This window comes from Podarcis bocagei (assembly GCF_964188305.1).
Source record: "Podarcis bocagei genome assembly, chromosome: 10".
In the NCBI taxonomy this organism is placed as follows: Eukaryota; Metazoa; Chordata; class Lepidosauria; order Squamata; family Lacertidae; genus Podarcis; species Podarcis bocagei.
The window spans coordinates 48294413-48312754 of record NC_138135.1 but is presented as its reverse complement, the minus strand read 5'-3'; the positions used below and the strand labels follow the sequence as shown (position 1 = coordinate 48312754).

Below are 18342 nucleotides of genomic sequence, written 5' to 3'. Positions count from 1 at the left end.
TTTTTAAGGAGCCGCGCAGGACTCTTGACTGAATTCCCTCAGCAAAGAGAGAATTGCATAGGAATGCAGCCCGAGCGTATTTATCAGGAGGCGATTCCGTTGACATGCAAATCAGGGGATAACCGTCGCGCTCACAGTGACCCCCCCCCCGCCCTGAAGAAAACGCGCCCCCCTTTCCTGGTGCTGTGATTTCCAGGAGCTTGCAAAACGCCTCCCCCCCAAAAAAGCAGGCGTTGCATAGCAACGGCGAAAGGTGGCGCCCTCGAAGGCGAGGCCTAGGCGGTCTGTGGGTGGCGGTTGCTGCTGCCGCCGCCAACCTCCTCTCTTCTTCCCCCTTCCCTCTCCCGCTGGGCAGGGCGAGGAGCCCCACACCGAGGGAGACCGGCGCTCTCCCCCCGCCCCTCCGCTCGCGCTCTTTCTCCCTTCAGCCCTTCTGTTCCTTTGCTCCGGAAGGAGTTGCCCGCTTGGCCTAGGAAGTTGTCCTGGGCAGAGTCCGGCCCAGAGCGAGGCCTGTGGCTGCCGCTCTCGGGAAACGGCAGCTCTCGGGGTTGGAGACCAGGCAGCGAAAGACTCCTCCGGGCTGCTCCCTTCGGCCACCCGGAGGTGCCTTGGCCTCATGAAGAAGGTAAGCGCCGAAATCGGCGGCGGCGGCAGCTCACCCCCCCCCTGCCCCGGGCCGGGCGCCTCCATTGCGGGGTGCTCCCTCCGCTCGCTTCCTCGGCCTGGCTTGGCGGGCTGAGGGGGCCGCTTTCTTTTTTCGGCTGCAGGGTGGGAAGGCGGGCTGTGTGTGTGTGTGTGTGTGTGTGTGTGTGTGTGTGTGTGTGTGTCTTTCCTTCCCCCCCCCAAAAAAACCCCGCCCATTCCCCCTCAGTGTTTAGGAGGAGAAGCCGAGGGAGAGAAGCGGGAAGGCGGCGGCGGTTCTTGCAGACACCGGGACAAGGCTCGGGAGAGGGGGCAGAGGGGTGGGAAGGGCGGCGGGTGCCTGAGGGAGGGAATGTGTGTGTGTGTGTGTGAGTGAGTGAGTGAGTGAGTGAGTGAGAGAAAGTGCTTGGTGTGCAGAACGTGAAGCGCTTCTGGTGGGGTGAGTAAGTGGCGGCGGCGGACTGGTGTAAACAGTCTGCCGCCCTGACTGCGGTTTAAGGCTGGGCACCTCCCGGGGCTCGGATGGTCCTGTAATCACACGGGGTGATTTGCCTTGGAGGCTGCGACCGTCGAGGTGTGTTGACGCCAAGCGTTTCTTTCCCAGGTGTAGGTCTCAGGGGTCGTCTAGCGTCTTTCTCCTCCTGGTTTTTTTTGGTTAAGAGGCAGTTTGTCCCTGGATCCTACCTAGTTAGGGGTGGAGAATAACCTCCATAGATCATTCACTCCTTCCCGTTTGTCCGTGCTTAAAGTTGCTTATGTGTGTTTTGGCTGTAGAAAGGCAGTGAGTGCATGTATACTGTTTTCACCTGGAAGAAAATCTTAACCTGCCTTTTCATGGCAAAACTTACGCAGAAGTAGAACTGCATTCTTCCAGAATGTTGTTACTTGCATAAAATATAGCAATGCCTTCACATTTTAGCTAGTTACCATTAAAGATTTTGGGTGTGGGTGTTGTCCCCCCCCCGCCCCCCCCCGCATGAAAAACTTGTGGGACCAATTGAATCTGAATTTTCTTTTGAGAATAAAGGCCTGTTTTCATCTCAGCTAATGTATAGTGTTAGGAGAAGAACATGGATTTAGGGAAGCAGATTTAAGTGCCCATACAAAGACTTCGTTCTGAAAACCAAAAGGAGATGAGGACAAAAAATAATCCCTGGTGTTGGCAGTATTTTGTTCTGCACCAGCAAATAGAAAGTATTATGATAAAAAATGTGTCCCATAGAATTTTTTATAACAACTGATACAGGGAAGCATACTTAAGTGCCTTTTCCCCCCGCACCACACACATGAACATGTTTGGGGACACACTGAGATATATTTGGGGTAGAATTTATTTATTTATTTATTTATTTATTTATTTATTTATTTTTACTTGGAGGAATGCAATAACAATTCAGTGGAGCTATGCAATACTGAACATTGGAATGACGGGTACAAGTTAAACTCTTTCTTATATTTGAAATATAAATTTATTCTTTAATCACATCAGTGTTAGTTGAGTCCCCTTTGGGGATGTGATAGGTGTGTCGCATGCCTAGGATGACAGCTTGCCTTCTGTCATGGACAGGGAGGATCTTGGGGAAGACAGGTGTCTCTCTGAGGAAGCTACTTATCTGCAAGTGGGGGGAAGATCCTCGTTGTGGGTGACGATCATTGGGAACATAGATCAGGCATCCCCAACCTGCGGCCCTCCAGATGTTTTGGCCTACAACTCCCATGATCCCTAGCTAACAAGACCAGTGGTCAGGGATGATGGAAATTGTAGTCCAAAACATCTGGAGGGCCGAAGGTTGGGGATGCCTGACATGCTAGGTTTGTGGTGGATGTGCAGACAACAGGTGACTTGCCTGTCTCGAATGAAGGTTGCAGATGATGTCTGTTGCCTAGATAGTCTGATAGATAGGATGGGGGGGGGGTCAGTTGTCACGGTGCATGTTGGCACCAGTGACATGGAGAAATGTGGTTGAGAGTTCCTGGAAATAAAATTTAGATTGCTAGGTAGGGTGTTGAAAGCCAGGACTTTCGAAGTAGATTTTTGTGAAATGCTGCTGATTCCATGTGCAGGGCCAACTAGACAGGCACAAAGATTGACAAGTATTGTCTCCCACCTGTGCTTGGTCACATATGCAGAGTCTGTCATCATATGAAACCTTATTGTAGTGGCCATATGAGCACCATAAAGGCATTAAGGCAGCAGGCACAAGTTCAAATGCGGTCAAATAGCATGCTCTTAAACACTAAATACAGTAGTAGCAGGATACCATCTATGGAGGTGGTTCGATCTTTTAATGAGAAAGGATTCAAAGGTGCACTAAAGGAAGATAAGGATGTTGTGGAGAAGCTGAATGAATTTTATTTGTATCTTGTCTTCACAGCATAAGATAGTTTGGCAGGTCCCTGTAACAGAAAGGGAGTCTGAGGAACAGTGGCAAATAGCAGTGCAATGAGACGAAGTTCTTATCGACAAAAATAAAAACTTCCAAATCACTGGGTCTGGATGGCATCCACCTGTAAGTTCTTAAAGAACTCAAATGTTCTTAACCTTGGGATTGTAGTGGATGACTGGATGCAGATGTATGTGGACTTAATGAGTAGTAGCTGTGGAAAGTGCAAATTCCATGCTAGGGTTCATTAGGAAGGGCATTGAAAATTGATAACATGATGCCATTATACATATCTTTGTGGTCACACTTTGCATACTGTGTACAGATCTGATTGCCTCATCTCGGAAAGCTATAACAGAGCTGGAAAAGGTTCAGAAGAGGGCAGCCAAAATGATCCAGGGGATGGAGCAACTCCCATATGAGGATAGGTTACAATATTTCGGGAATTTTAGTATAGAAAAAAGATGAGTCAGAGGGGACATGATAGACATTTAATTGCAGGGGGTTAGACAAAATACCCTCAAAGTCTCTTCCAACGCTACAACTCTCTGATTCTATGAAAATCATGCATTGTGTGGAGAAAAGTAGACAGAAAATATTAGAACTCATGGAGATCCAATGAAGATTCAGGTTGGTAGATTCAGGACAGACAAAAGAAAGTACTTCTTCACACAGTGCTTAGTCAAACTATGGAATTTGCTTCCACAAAAGGATACTGATGGCCACCAACTTGGATGGCTTTGAAAGAGGATTAGATTAATACATGGAGGATAAGGCTATCAGTGGCTGTTAGCCATGATGGCTATGTTCTGCCGCCACTGTTATAGGCAATGTGCCTCAGAATGCCAGTTCCTGGGAATTGCTAGTGAAAAAAGTGCTGTTGAGCTCAGGTTCTGCTTGCAGGTGTCCCATGGGCAATTGGTTGGCCAGTCTGAGGACAAGATGCTGGGCTAGGGCCTTTGGTCTGATCCTGTGGGACTCTTGTGTTCTTATGTACAGAGGGTACAGAAAGCACCCATGTTCCTTAACTGTTGAACTCTTATTTCTAAAGTAACTTGATCTTATTTTTAATTAACTGCCTGCGTTACTTAAATACGCACTTTTTTCTAAAGTTGATTAAAAAAATTTCAGGCTGGTTACAATTTTTTAAAGTAAGTTTTTCAGATGACTTCTGTTTCGAGAATGACAGCGTTATTATTATTATTATTTTAAAAGGCAAGGCCAGGGGTGTGGCATAATCTAAGTGATAGTCACTAAAATCTTGGAATGCTGAATGAACATCTGGCAGTGTACAACTTGTACAACCAGGTCAATGCAAGTTTATGCTGATACACATTACACACCTGTAGAAAGGTTATTTTCATATGTAGTATGATTAACTAATCAAAGAGGTAAGAGCTTGTAAATTGTTTGTGTTGAAGGCTAATCCAATGTTAATGTAGTCTTCAGTTTCCTAAGTTGGACTCAATTAGCTTTTTAAATATGTAATAGTATTATTTGTTTTTAGTTGTTGTAAAGGTATAAATATACTCATGTGCATTTGGAATTACATGTTTACATTAATAAAAATTAATGAATGATAGCATGGGGGAAATAATATGATCGATATATATTTGTGTTTTAAATTTTTCTCATCTAAAGCATTTTTACTTCATAGTCAATATAATATTTTATGTACATAATTTTAATTACTCAAAAATGTGTGTTTTGCTTAGCTCTGTTGCTGGGAAAGTCTTTGCCCTGAACTTGACACAACCAATTGGGTTGCATCCAGTGCAGCATTTGGTAAAGGATGCTAGCATAAGGGGAATTCCCCATCTCCTGTCCCTCCTTCAACCCCTTCACCCATCAGAAGCTTCTCCTGAGGGTCGGTGGATCTTCAGGTAAGACCTAGGATGTGGCGTAGGGTATCTCCACCATATTGTCCTCGTTCATTCTCCCTGCTTCAGCCCTCTGTGCCATCATCCCAGTCTTTTCTTGAGAATGCCCCAACATTTGATAGGTGCTTTTCAATGGATTGCAGTGGAAGTGCAGTGATGGATTCCCTTTGTGTGAGCTTCGTTGAGTCAGTGTTGCATTGGATACAATCCTGTTTTTCCTGGGTGGAGCTTAAACCCTTATTCCAGGGAGCTATGAGGGTGCTGTGTTGTATTTATTATTCCTTCCCTTTAAGTGTCATAAATTAGTACTTGTGAGAAGGGTAACTCCATTTGAGCTATCTTTTGGGCTGCCTGGGAACTTGCAATAGCAGGATCTATGCTTCCTGTGTGCTGTTGGTGCTATGACGTCATATTGCGTTTGGTGGTGCAGGGTGTGTATGCCTCATTGTGAGTTCATTGGTTGCCTTTATGGGTGGCATGTTGGTGTTGTCAGCAGAGTCCCTGAGTGGTGGATGCTGTTTACAGGAACTCTGCATCTTTAAGGTGTTTTTTTTCCTGGACGCATATTTCCCCCTCTGTTCCTGGGAGGGGGAACAAGTCAGCTGCTCTGCTAGCATAGAGGTTGTCATATCTTTGGTCCCACTCAGTGTAATGTGAAAATAGTATTACTCTGCACATGTGACATTAAGTGCATGAATTATTCTTGTTACTTCTCTTTAACAATGCCTAAAGACTTCAAATGGAATGGATTTCCCCCCCTGTTTCTATGGGGCACCTAATGCCATGGAATATTTATTGACTTTGAGTCAGTAAAGACAGAGATGTCATTCAGTGATCTCTTGCCTACTTCAGAGATGGAAGAAGAAATATCAGAGGGTAGAAAAAATTAGGGCAAGAGAAAAATTGGCTCTTCTTTCTAAGAAATGTCAAATTGAGTTTTATGTAAAAAATGTTTAAAGAAAAATTATCTAGTGTTTGCCGCATTACTTTAATGGCCATATCTGCCATTTGCAGCTGTAGCAAGCTGTTTGTTTAGCGGTACAGGAAAGTGAAACAGATTGGATTGCAGAGAATTTATTTTTCATACCTGTCTAATTGCAAACACTCTGAACTGTGTGTTTGCAACTAGCGAACATTTTTTACCATCCATTGAATGCTTTCATTTATTTATTTTAAAAATATGCTGGTGGGTGGGAGAGAAAAAGCTCCTGCATCAGTAGTAGTGATGCCAAATGGGGGGGGGGGGAAGCATGCCTAGGCAGCTGGATGGGTCATTCCTTGAGAAGGTGGTGTGTGAGCCTCTCAAAGCTGCTTAAGGAACATCAGTTTTTATTACTTGTGAAAATGTTAGTCATATAATTGTATTTCATATTATCGGGGCTCCACTGTTTTTGGCTGGCTTCGGATGCAAAGTCAAAAAAATGTAAAATCCTTCAATTGCTGTTGTTTGGCCAACAGCAGCCAAATAACCTTTCTACCTCCCTTTCTGTAAGGTCTGGAGCTTGATGTTTTGGCCACTGTGTGACTGAGTTGCTCTGGCTCCAGTTCTTTCACCTAATATTGAAGCTCTGAGCAGGCTGAGATCATTGCCCACCACTACTACTCCGAGGTTGAGAGAAAGGTGGCCAAATAGCATCATCAGTGGTGAGCATAGAAAGTAGAAATGTATGGGTCTGCATTGGAGCTTTTCTTAGTCTGATTCCAGAATGGTAGCCAAGTGTAACCCTAAATTGGCAAGCACACATATAAATGGGGGAAGGTGGATATAGAGGAGTGAATTCAGAGGATGATGGGATATGGGAGAATAGAAAATGGTGACGTCCTCAAAGGAAAAATAGTTACCCTGTCTAGTTAACCAGGCATTACTGGTGAGTAGGTAAGTTTATTAACAAATATAGCGTGATAACAAATCATAATCTCAGTTCAAGCTGGAACTGATGAAATTGAATTGCCTGATTGATGAGTTGCAATTTGGTGGTTTCACATTGCAGTCTTCCTTTTTCTTTTAATTCAATATGGCCACCTTAAGGTCAGTTTCAGAGTGTCTTGGTGGGTTAAAATGTTCGCTTACTGGTTTTTGGATATTTCCATTTCTGATGTCAGATTGTGTCTGTTTATTTTTCTGCATAAAGAAGGAATGCAGCAGGGCATTGGAAGATACACCAGTGATTAACATAATGTTGTGATTGACATTATCATTGCCTGAGTACATGTGGGGACAAAGTTGGCATCTCAGTTTGTTGCCAAATTTGGTCCGTTTATTTGTGTGTCTCTTATGTGGACTGTTGTTGCTGGTAAGTAGTTTTTCTAGGCTGGCTTGGTGGGCTGGCTGTAATCAAGTACAGGTCTGCCATCCAAACCTTTGAGAGGGATGTGTCATTTTGCAGGATAGGCGGTAGATCATTGACACATTTTAGTGGTTTAGCTGGGAGCAGTAGGTTAGAACAACTGAGGTTCTGTACTTTTTCTTCTTCTATGGCTGTGCAGTAGTAGATTATTGATGGGTCCCATCTGGCCTTATAGATCTGCTTTCTCACTTCATTTGATAGGTCTAAACTGTAAGCTATCACAGTCTGTCTCATGAATCTGAGCAGATGGAGTTGTATCATACGTGCAGCTCGGTTGTAGACAATAGATTTTGTGTTAACGTTCTTGATGGAATATGGAAGCAGAAGAGTATGTGCGGTTGCGAATAAGTTTCAATTGTAATGTATTGCTTATATGTCTGTTATGTAGTTGAAAAGTAACATCCAGAAACCTGTTGCATAGAATGATCTTAGCTCAGGTTTTTTGTGAGGTGAAAGTTTTTGAAGTCATAGTGGATGTTTCAAGGTATATGTTTACAATTTGCCGATACCTACTACCTAAGATTTTCAGATCCTTGTTTTGAGGGACTTCTCCAAGCTAGAGTAGAAATTTGGACTGTACTCACTCTTCTCTTTCCCATTTTTAAATGGGATAATTACAGAGAAGGGCTATTTTCTTAATCAGTTTTCTTAATTATTGACATATATAATATGCTTTAGATTACGGTAACTGATCTGTTAGTTACTGATTAGATCATGCTAATCTGTAACAAGTTAAAAACATGCTACAGTGATTTTTTAAAAATAAAAACAACAACCTTAGTTTAGTGGCAGGTAGCTGCATTTATCTTGCAAAAGTCAAAGCCCATAGTCATGATTACTGCTCACTTTTCTCATGGAATTATAACATTTATTTACTACCCTTTTTCCTGCTGCGACTTCAGCTTAATTGTTTATTTTTAATAACATCTGTAACAGCTTTGTTACAATAAGCCTTTGTTGGCTTATTGTTGTGATTAACCTGAGAATTACTCACCTAGTCACAGCCTGGGTGGTGGCATATTTAGACTGCTGGAATTCAGATGATTAAGACACAAGTTCAAATTCCTGCTTAACCAAGAGACTTAATGAGTGACTGACCTGCCTTACTTTCTCTCGGTTTCGTTACATGTTAGGATAGTAGTGGGAATAAAATGGTGATGAGAGGACAACTATGGAAAGTCAGGATAAAAATAATCATACCAGTACTCACAAACACACAATAGAGAACATACAAAAAAATCTGAGCCAGGTGCTCTTAGGCAAAAGCAAAGGAAAATGAGCCCGCAGTCGACAGCAATCGACTGCAACCTCCCAGGGATCGACCAGTCGATCCCGATTGACCTGTTGGACATCCCTGTTCTAGTAGATCCCGCTATGTAGACATGGGGTTCTCTTCTGAGTAAGCATGTTTTAGGATGGAAGTCCTTGGATTATATAATCTTTTTAAAAAATAAATATTTCACTTTTAACCAACTACTTAAATAAATGTGTGTGATTCATCAGGGTTGTGTTTTGCTTTTCCATCACAAATATGTACAAATGCTAGTCACTGAAAATGTCAAAACTTGGATTTAACCCAAGAGCTGAAAATAGTGTTAGCTTTTATGCACTGAAAAATATCAAGCTTTCCTAGTGGGGAGGGATAAATAAGAGACTGTATTTGAGCAACTAAGCACTTAGGTTCGTCTGTGCCAAATGTTTTTCCAAAGTAGGTTGTATACTATACCAATTAAAAAGATGTAGCTGCAAGTGGTTTTAGGTTTGTTTGACTTGTTCCTAGGAGGAGAAAAAACTAAACCATGGAAAAACCTAAACAATAAGGTCTGAGTAGGGAACAATAGCCTGCTCTCAGTGTGAATATTATTGGAATAATATGTATGGACTTCATTAATTGCCTGTTTAAATGTCCTTATTTGAGTCAGTTCCAAACATGTTTTGAGGAATCTTAGCTGAGATTGGGCTGTTCAAGGGACCATACTGTTTGTTTATGTAGTTATTTATTTTGACAAAGTCCATCTGAGGTTACACTGCTAAATACTTCAGAAGTTTTATGTAACAAAATAAAAGCTTTGTTTTTAAAGTTTTTCTTTAAAGTGTTTTTAAGTTTTTATTTATACTCTGCATTTTATTTTCCAAACAGAAACCCAGAGCAACTTGGAACACCTCTTGCGGAGCTATTTGTTTTTTTCTGGTATTCTGTGTCAGCTGATGGGTAGTTAATTTTTGATAATGAATTTTGCCATTCTCAAAGAATATTTTGAAGGAAAAAAAATACCAACCCATTGAATAAATTTCTGGTGGTGGTGGTGGGAATGGGAGAAGAGAACAATATTGCAAGAGAACAATATTTTTCCAGCTCGGGACTGAAATATTGACAGTCCGGTGATCCTTAGCTAACTTTATTGGCTTTATTGTGTTGTATTTCAATAAGGGTAAGGTTTGCTTAAATTAAATTGTTGTAACTTGCCCTGGCATATCATGGTGAAGGGTGAGTAAAAATCATATAAAGAATAATATTATTAACTAGTAATAATTAATGTAACCATTTCCAATTTTGACAGCAGTACCATAACAAATAGTCTGGTTGGCACTGAGTGATGATGGCTTTGCCCTCTAAGCTTCTCTACTTAAGTTTCATTTGGTCAAATCTGTTCCATTATCCCCTTTTCCAGCCCATTCTGCAACTCTTAATCATTGGCCCTGAATATATTTCAGGCAGCACAACAATACCTTTTTATTTCAGCAAGTAGAAGATATGTGAAGTATCCAATGAAATGCTTCCATTAGTGTAGGGACTTCTGGCTATGCAGTGGAACTTCCTTTCCCTGTAAATCCCCTAAATATGTTATTAGGGTTCTCCCAAACCTCTGGAGCAGATTTGGGGAGAGTGTGGCAGGCACATGGGGAGATGGAGGGGGAAGGAAGTTATTGTGGTAACAGAACTACTTGAATACTGCCCTCTGTCTTTTAAGCCCCACACCCCCACCAATTCAAATTTAGCTTGCGGGGGAGAGGGACTGTGTTTTTTAATTCAAAATGAATAATATGTAAAAAGGTAAAGGACCCCTGACAGTTAAGTCCAGTCGCAGACGACTCTGGGGTTGTGGCGCTCATCTTGCTTTCAGGCCGAGGGAGCCAGCATTTGTCCGCAGACAGTTTTTCCGGGTCATGTGGCCAGCATGACTAAGCCGCTTCTGGTGCAACGGAACACCGAAACCAGATCAGCACACGGAAATGCTGTTTACCATCCTACCAGAGCAGTACCTATTTATCTACTTGCATTTTTTTGTGTGCTTTCGAACTGCTAGGTTGGCAGGAGCAGGGACTAAGCAATGGGAGCTCACCCCGTCGCAGGGATCCGAACTGCCGACCTTCTGATCGGCAAGCCTAATGTGTAAATGCCTAAGCTAGCTTGAATAGCATGTTCTCAAAAGGGTTTGCAGAGGATGCTGATTTTGACTTTGCCATGGTTTCCTACAAAACAGATACCGTACATTACATCAATATGAAAAATCTCAATGAGAGAAGTTTATCAACCTTCACAGTAACTGCACAGCTCTTTGTCTTCTGCATGTCAATGTATTCACAGTTCTGAGAATCTCATCTTTAAAAAGACTCCTCCTCCTCCTCCTGATTTTAGAGATATCTGAACACTTGCAGATGCTGTTTGTGACAAGCTACGTTGCTCCTAAATGGGCTAGGTGGGTGAGCATGCAAAGTTACTTATTATTGTTTTGCACAGTTGTTTGCACCCTTGCTCTTAACACCATCTCCTTATCATGAAAGATGTGTAGCGCAGACAAAAAAATCCCAAACCGTAAATTTGTAGAAGTAATGCAGAATAGGAGTTTAGCAAATTACACACATGCAGGAGAAGTGTAACATTAAGAGTGAATGCCTAGTTCATTTTTTTTCTTGGTGTGGAGATTCTATTTTTTTTAAAGTGCATAGTGCGTAATTGTCTTCACTGTATGTACCCTAAGAGTACTGTTTGTACAAAACAAATTGTTTCTTGCATGTCTGTTACAGAGTTAACCTTTGGCACACCTGGCATGACCAGTGGCTTAAAGAGATAAGCCAAAGAAAGACCCCTGTACTCCATAGAGGTGTGGATGTACCTAATACGCTAGTTGTATAGTTAATGTGACTGAGAAAGCAAGTGAATAAGTAATTAGAAATGATGCAAAGTGAATTTCCATGGAAGATAGTATGTGCTGGGGCCAGAGTTGGAGGTTTTGGGATTTTGCTCCTAATTATTGTTTGCAAACAGCCTCATATCAGTCTGCGTCAGCTATGAATGACAAAGGTGGATTTTTTCCCTGTATTTCTCTTTAAGGATAGGTGGAAGCAGGAAATCAGTATATGAAGTGTGTGTTCATGAAATGTAGAAGATCAGAGTGAGAAGAAATTTGGACTGTTGATATGGAAAAGAACTGTGCCTTAGTTGACTGATGGACCGTAGTTGACTCAAAATAAAGTGGTGGAAGTTTAAAAACAAACAAGCTACAAGAGAATAAGTTTTCTAACTTGACATGATGTGACATGATGCCCAGTGGGGCATAGTGACTACATTTACTTCTCAATTGCGTAGGATATTGGAGGTGCAAAAGCCCACTGCCCTGCCATGTGTAGAGAATTGCTGTTTAGATATTGCAATGCTTTAAGACAACTCCAACAGCAGACTTTTTCTAATGTTCTTGTGTCACACAATAACATGATGACTGTTTTAGTTCTGTTGCCTGATTCCTCAGCAGGCTATACATACTAGAGTCTAGACTAGTAGTTCTCAAACTTCCCCTCCATGGACCACTTGAAAATTGCTAAGGGTTTTCGTGGATCATTTAATGATATTTCTGCCTGCTGTAGCAATTATGGTGCATTTTGCTAGATGCTGTATGCTTTTTATTGTATTTTCTTGCTTCTTTAATTTCTTCTATTGTATCAAATTATTAACAGAGATGTTGTGGGCCACCTGAATGAAGCCCATGGATCACTGGTGGCCTGCTGACCACAGTTTGGGAACCCCTACACTAGGCTGAGGGTTTAGAAGCATTTCTGGATCAGCAACTTAATGGCCTCTTTCCACCTTTGCCTGCTTGCCTTGAAAGAGTTGAAATTTCAAAGTATCATTCTGCAATATGTGGAACATTACTAGTGGCTGGAAGAAAAAAAGAGTAAGGCTATTCAAAAGCCTAGCTAGCTCTGGGCCAGGAACAGCCTCGTAAGACTCTTAAAGTACATTATACCTTATAAATGTTAGCTTCAAACGTGTTTACGTGCAGAAATAGTCCTTAATCTGAGGCTCATGTCTAAGAATCTGAAACATTCTTCCAGCTCTGATCTAAAGGCTTGTACAGTGTGGAATTACTAATACTGTAATCTACCTCCCCCAGTATGTGGAAGTTTGTTCCACTAGTTTCAACAGATTGACTTTGTGTCATGTGTTTAGGAATAATGATGCAAAGTTTTCACCTAAAGTAAATTGCAAGGGATCAATCTTAAGTTCTGTTTAAAACCTTGTGTACTCCACTCTGGTTATTTTTCAGACATGAACATCTTTTCTTTCTTTCTTTCTTTCTTTCTTTCTTTCTTTCTTTCTTTCTTTCTTTCTTGTGAACTTTTGTATTGCATAAAAATAGATTGTATTTATCTGAAGCATTTATACCCTGCTCATTAGCAGAGAAGACTCCCATAGCAGTGTACAAAAATCAGTAGTAAGAAAGAATAAAATGATTGTTTCATGAAACATTCAGAACAACAGCTTCCTTAATACCTGTAAGAGGCAGACTTATCAGCATTTCCATATACAGTATAGCTGATTTGATGTTGAGTTCATGGCATTGCTGCTATTCCCTAAGTGAATATTTTTTTAAAAAGTATAGCAAGTTTATCTTAATGTTAAAAGCGATGCCTTTCAGATGAATTATTGGTATATTCTCCACTTTGTTGCACTAGCATTAATAATTTGAAAATTGGCTTCCTAAAGATTCACCAGGTGGCAATCTTGGAAACCACAAGCAAATTGAACCATTATTAAGACAGTTGGGTGAGAACTTGCCTTAGGGGAGTTGCTAGTTAGTTTTCTACCTCTCCAGAACGTATTCCATTCTCAGTGTTGGAGCTAAGCACTGCTTGCTGGTGAGTAATTCACTCAGCTGATAGGCAGACTTCATACCTTTTAACTACACACTCCATTCTCCTTGGAGCCTAGATGCTGTTTTTTCTCAGAGATGTGGCAAGTGTTATGGCAAGTGTGAACATCAATTTTCCCACCCTCCCACTTTTCCTGACCATTACAGATTGAGACATTTATGGCGGCAATAGCTATCTTTGTACCATGGGAGCAAAACCAGGTCTTTGGTAATTATGTACAGTACCTCCTAGTGAATAGGGCTTGGTACCTTTTTGGTGGCTGTGCCCAAAGCTTCGAAGTCCTTCCCTAGGAAGGCCAATTTCAGGTGCCCTTCCACTGTCTTGACAAAGACTTAAAAAAGCAACCTAGACAGGCCAGTTCAGCTGACTTGACTTCTTAATTTGCAGCTTGCCTTAATAGGTTCTACAGCTCATCTTATTATGTGTGATGTGGCTTTGATTTGTGTTCTCTACTAACTATAAAATGGACTTACTGTATTTTTATTATTACCATTAGCCACCTTTGGTGCTATATGTAGAAAGGCAGCTATAGAGTGGAGATAATAAAGAAAAGTTGCTTGCTGCAGTCATATCAAGTGTTCCTCCATGTCTACCCATTTCAGCTCAGACTCAGTCGCACTGGACTTCAGAGGCACTGAAGGTGCCCTGTCTCTCCCTTCAGGGAGGCATAAAGCTGGTGGCAAACACAAATTTTGTTGATCTCTAATTGGAGTAGGACGCTGGTGGTGCTGTGAGTTAAACCACAGAGCCTAGGACTTGCCGATCAGAAGGTCGGCAGTTTGAATCCCCGCAATGGGGTGAGCTCCCGTTGCTTGGTCCCTGCTCCTGCCAACCTAGCAGTTCGAAAGCACGTCAAAGTGCAAGTAGATAAAATAGGTACTGCTCTGGCGGGAAGGTAAAAGGCGTTTCTGTGCACTGCTTTGGTTCGCCAGAAGCGGCTTAGTCATGCTGGCCACATGACCCGGAAGCTGTACGCCGGCTCCCTCGGCCAATAAGGCAAGATGAGCGCTGCAACCCCAGAGTCAGCCACAAATGGACCTAATGGTCAGGGGTCCCTTTACCTTTACCTACCGTATTTTTCGCCCTATAGGACACACTTTTCCCCCTCCAAAAATGAAGGGGAAATGTGTGTGTGTCCTATGGGGCGAATGCAGGCTTTCGCTGAAGCCTGGAGAGCGAGAGGGGTCGGTGCGCACTGACCCCTCTTGCTCTCCAGGCTTCAGGAGAGCCCCGTCGCCAGCCCCACAAACTTGGGGGACAGCGGGAGGCACAGCATGCCTTTCCCGCTGTCCCCCGACTTGGCTAGAAGGCTGGCGGGGGGAGAAGCCTGCTCCTCCCCGTCGCCAGCCCCGCAAACTTGGGGGACAGAGGGAGGCGCAGTGTGCCTTTCCCGCTGTCCCCCGACTTGGCTAGAAGCCTGGCGGGGGGGAGAAGCCTGCTCCTCCCCGTCGCCAGCCCCGCAAACTCGGGGGACAGCGGGAGGCGCAGCGCGCCTTTCCCGCTGTCCCCCGACTTGGCTAGAAGGCTGGCGGAGGGCTTTCCCCTCCTCCAGCCCCGCAAGCTCCCAGAGCGATGCCAAAGCAGCACGCAGCTTCCACATGGCTCTGGGTCCCGTTCTGGGGGCTGGGGGAGAGGGAAGCTCCGCTTTCCCCTCCTCCAGCCCCGCAAGCTCCCAGAGCGATGCCAAAGCTGCACGCAGCTTCGGCATCGCTCTGGGTCCTGTTTCCCCGCCCCCAGCCCCACAAGCTGGCATCGCTCTGGGTCCTGTTCTGGGGGCTGGCGTGGGGGAAGCCCGAGCTTCCCCAGCCCCACGCCGGGGGGGGGAATAATTTTTTCCCCTTTATTCCCCCCCCCCAAATCTAGGTGCGTCCTATGGGTCGGTGCATCTTATAGGGCAAAAAATACGGTATATAGAGGAAGATGCTTTTCAGGGGGTTGGAGTAGATGACCCTTGGGTCCCTTACAACTCTATGATTTTATGACTGTCAGGAGCTGGGTTCATAAGTCTGTGAGTGTACCTTCACAGTGTCCTGTTTAAAGAATTTGAAATTTCACAGATGGGATATTAGAATGCACCTTTTTCTGTAGAACTAGGGATTTCCAGCAGGATTCTGCTTTGTATGTAAACAACAAAGATTGGCATGCTTTTGTGGCTAGACAGGGAAAAGAAAGCTTATTGGAGGTCTACAAGGTATTTGAAGAGTCCCCTTGTCTCTCCCAAGTAGTACTAGGTGCTGGACAAGCGGTAGGATAGCATGTTGGAGCTATTTTTGCGTCATCACAGTCCAACAAGGTTAACTTACTAGTTTCTGTAGAGGCTGCTTTTGGCCAACAATACTTTCCAGAAAATTTGGGGTTACAAGAAAATATTTACATGGGAACTGACTTGGATTATCTTACTCCTTAATAAGTACTTTTGGCATGCTGTTTCTGTCAAGGAGAGGATTCTGGCACCAGCAGTGAAAATAAAGAACTGCTTCCAATTCTGTGAATCTTACACTGTTGTTAGATGACACACTAGTCCTCCTATCAAGTTCAACAGAGCCTAAGCTTAAATATCTCTTTGGATTCTAGAAGTATCCAAACAAGAAATATTCCCCTCCCCACCAGACAACTACTTTTATCTTGAGGTGTCAATGTCCTAAGACAACTCTGTATGCAGCACGAAAGCAATTTCAATTGCAAGAGAAATGCAATGGACAGTGAAACATAATGACACGTATTCTGTCCTTGCAATTACTTTTTCCTGAACAGTTTGTGGATTTAATTTTTTGATACAGAAAAATGTATTGACTGCCAGTAAACTAATAAGAAAAGCAAGTAAGAATGATTTGAATTGGATATGGCATGGTTGCCAGAATGGAAGGAGAGGATCTCCCTGATGTACAGCCAGATTTAGGAACAGGAGACAAGAAAAAACAGGTGACTGGCTTTTGTATGTGCATTATTGTAAATGGCATAAGGCCCAATTTTAAGTCTGCTACTACTACTACTTTCTGTGTACTGCAATAGTAATAAACCCTGTTTGACTCAGTACTGATGTTTACATGTTTCAGTCACACCCAGTAGAGATTATTGCTTGTTTGCTTTCATTATTGGTTTCTTTGACAGTCAAGATTAGTATGCTAGCATTGTAAAGTATAAGAACTCTCAGCATAAAGATTACCTCTTGATAGGTGTGGGAAGGTTCCCCCCCCCCTCAAATACTCATAAGACATTTCATATTCAAAAAAGCATGTAAATAGAAAGCAGAATGCTTTGGCAATGCCTACTTGTAGGTTGTAAAGTTCTTTGCATTTGTATTGTGTGCTTTCCAGGCGGCGCACAAGTGCTTAGTTGATATTAACCTCATAAAATCCTGTTAAAATCTTCTCCAGTGTTTCTACCACTGTTAATGGAGAGATCTTCACAGACTTAAGAAGTTGGCCATCCTTCTTTTCAGAGCTGTGGAGTGTTAGCCCATGCTATGGCCTTGTCTCATCTCAGCAATAAAATTAAGTAGTTAGGAAAATAAATTATTTTTACCTAATCAAATAAAGCCTAGAGTGCAGTAAAAACTGGGAGGGTGAATGGGCAGAACTGGACATCTTTGAGCACTTGAAATAAAGTTGGCTCATTATCTGTATTTGTCTGGCAGGGACAGTTGGAGGATTTGTAATTTCATTCCTATCTTTATTAAGAAAGGACCGCAGTATCTGGACTGCATTTCCCCCTTTTTACCAGTAAAAGTCAAAGCAGACAAATTGTTTTCTATGAGATAACTCACAAAGTAACTGAAATGTGTTTCTATAATCTTGATCCAGGAAAAATACATTTTTTGGCTATCAGAAATTCATGAAATGGAGTTTGAACTCAGATTTTTTTTGTAGAAGGCTTCCATTCATATATACAACAATCTGTACTATAGGTTTATGCAGAAGACAAAAGAATCTGATTGCTTTCGCAATGTGTACTTCAAAAAATTAAAATGGGTTCCCTTGTCCTTCCCTCTTATATTTGAGCATATGTTTTTAAAGCTTTGCAGTAAGTTTGTATTTCTAAGAATAAAAAAGTGTATAAATAATCAGAGTAGTTTAAGTTATTTTTTTATATTTTTAAAAAAGTGTCAAAATGAAAACATTTAAATGGGGGTGGCGTTGAAAAGTACAAAGCAGCAACTTCTCTGGAATTGAGAGAAACTATTCCCAACTGGTTGAACAAACATTTTGGTTGCCAGCTAGGGCTGACTTTAAATGGACCAGCTGCCTGTGTCAGCAGCATAGGGTTACCAGGGTAACAGTGACTGTTTAAAGAAGAATGTAACTGAGAGGGCAAGTTTTTGATCTGTGAGTTAAGGGAAGGAATTTGGTGTGATCATGCATCAGCCCTCCTAATCACACACACTCAAGCACTCAAAGCTATGTGGGCGGTGTGTAGCAATTTACAATTCTGTTGAAGCTTGTGTGAGCCTTCCAATTACTTCATTTTCGTAGGAGCCAAAGCACTTGGAGTGTACTATGAAAAACAGTACATTTGTGATTTTGAGAAATAGTGATGAGCGACTCACTGCTGTATGTGACACGCAGTTTGTAACTGCAGAGATAATTGATACCTCCAACCCCTGGATTTTGATGACTTTGCTTTCCCAGGGACAAGGAACATTCAAATCCATCTTCGGATAACACTTATCTCAAAAGGTTTAGATTTAATCAAAAGGGTAGATTCAGTCATATGGATTTTTTATATTACTGGCTTTTTTGTTACCTAAATTATTTTATTTCTAAATGGTATATTCAAAAGATAGAGATAAAAAGATAGACTAGGCAGTTATCTATCTATCATCTATCATATTTATAGACCACCCTTCACCTGCAGGTCCAAGGGTGGAAATACACAAAATTAAAACTAAAATCAATCAACTATATTAAAACAAGTCAACATAAATTACATACAAAC

The 18342-nt window shown here is 42.2% G+C and overlaps 1 protein-coding gene across 2 annotated transcripts in view; it reads left to right on the top strand.

Moving 5' to 3' along the window:
* Positions 1-466: 466 nt before the first annotated feature.
* The window catches only part of FRS2 (fibroblast growth factor receptor substrate 2), a 32438-nt gene continuing 14562 nt past the window's right edge, over positions 467-18342 (top strand). The window contains exon 1 of one of the 2 annotated variants that reach the window (XM_081210844.1): positions 467-625. The gene's annotated coding sequence lies outside the window, so the exon portion shown is untranslated. Of the gene's footprint in view, positions 626-16193; positions 16330-18342 lie in introns of those variants that run through there. The other variant, XM_081210845.1, reaches the window with a different exon arrangement.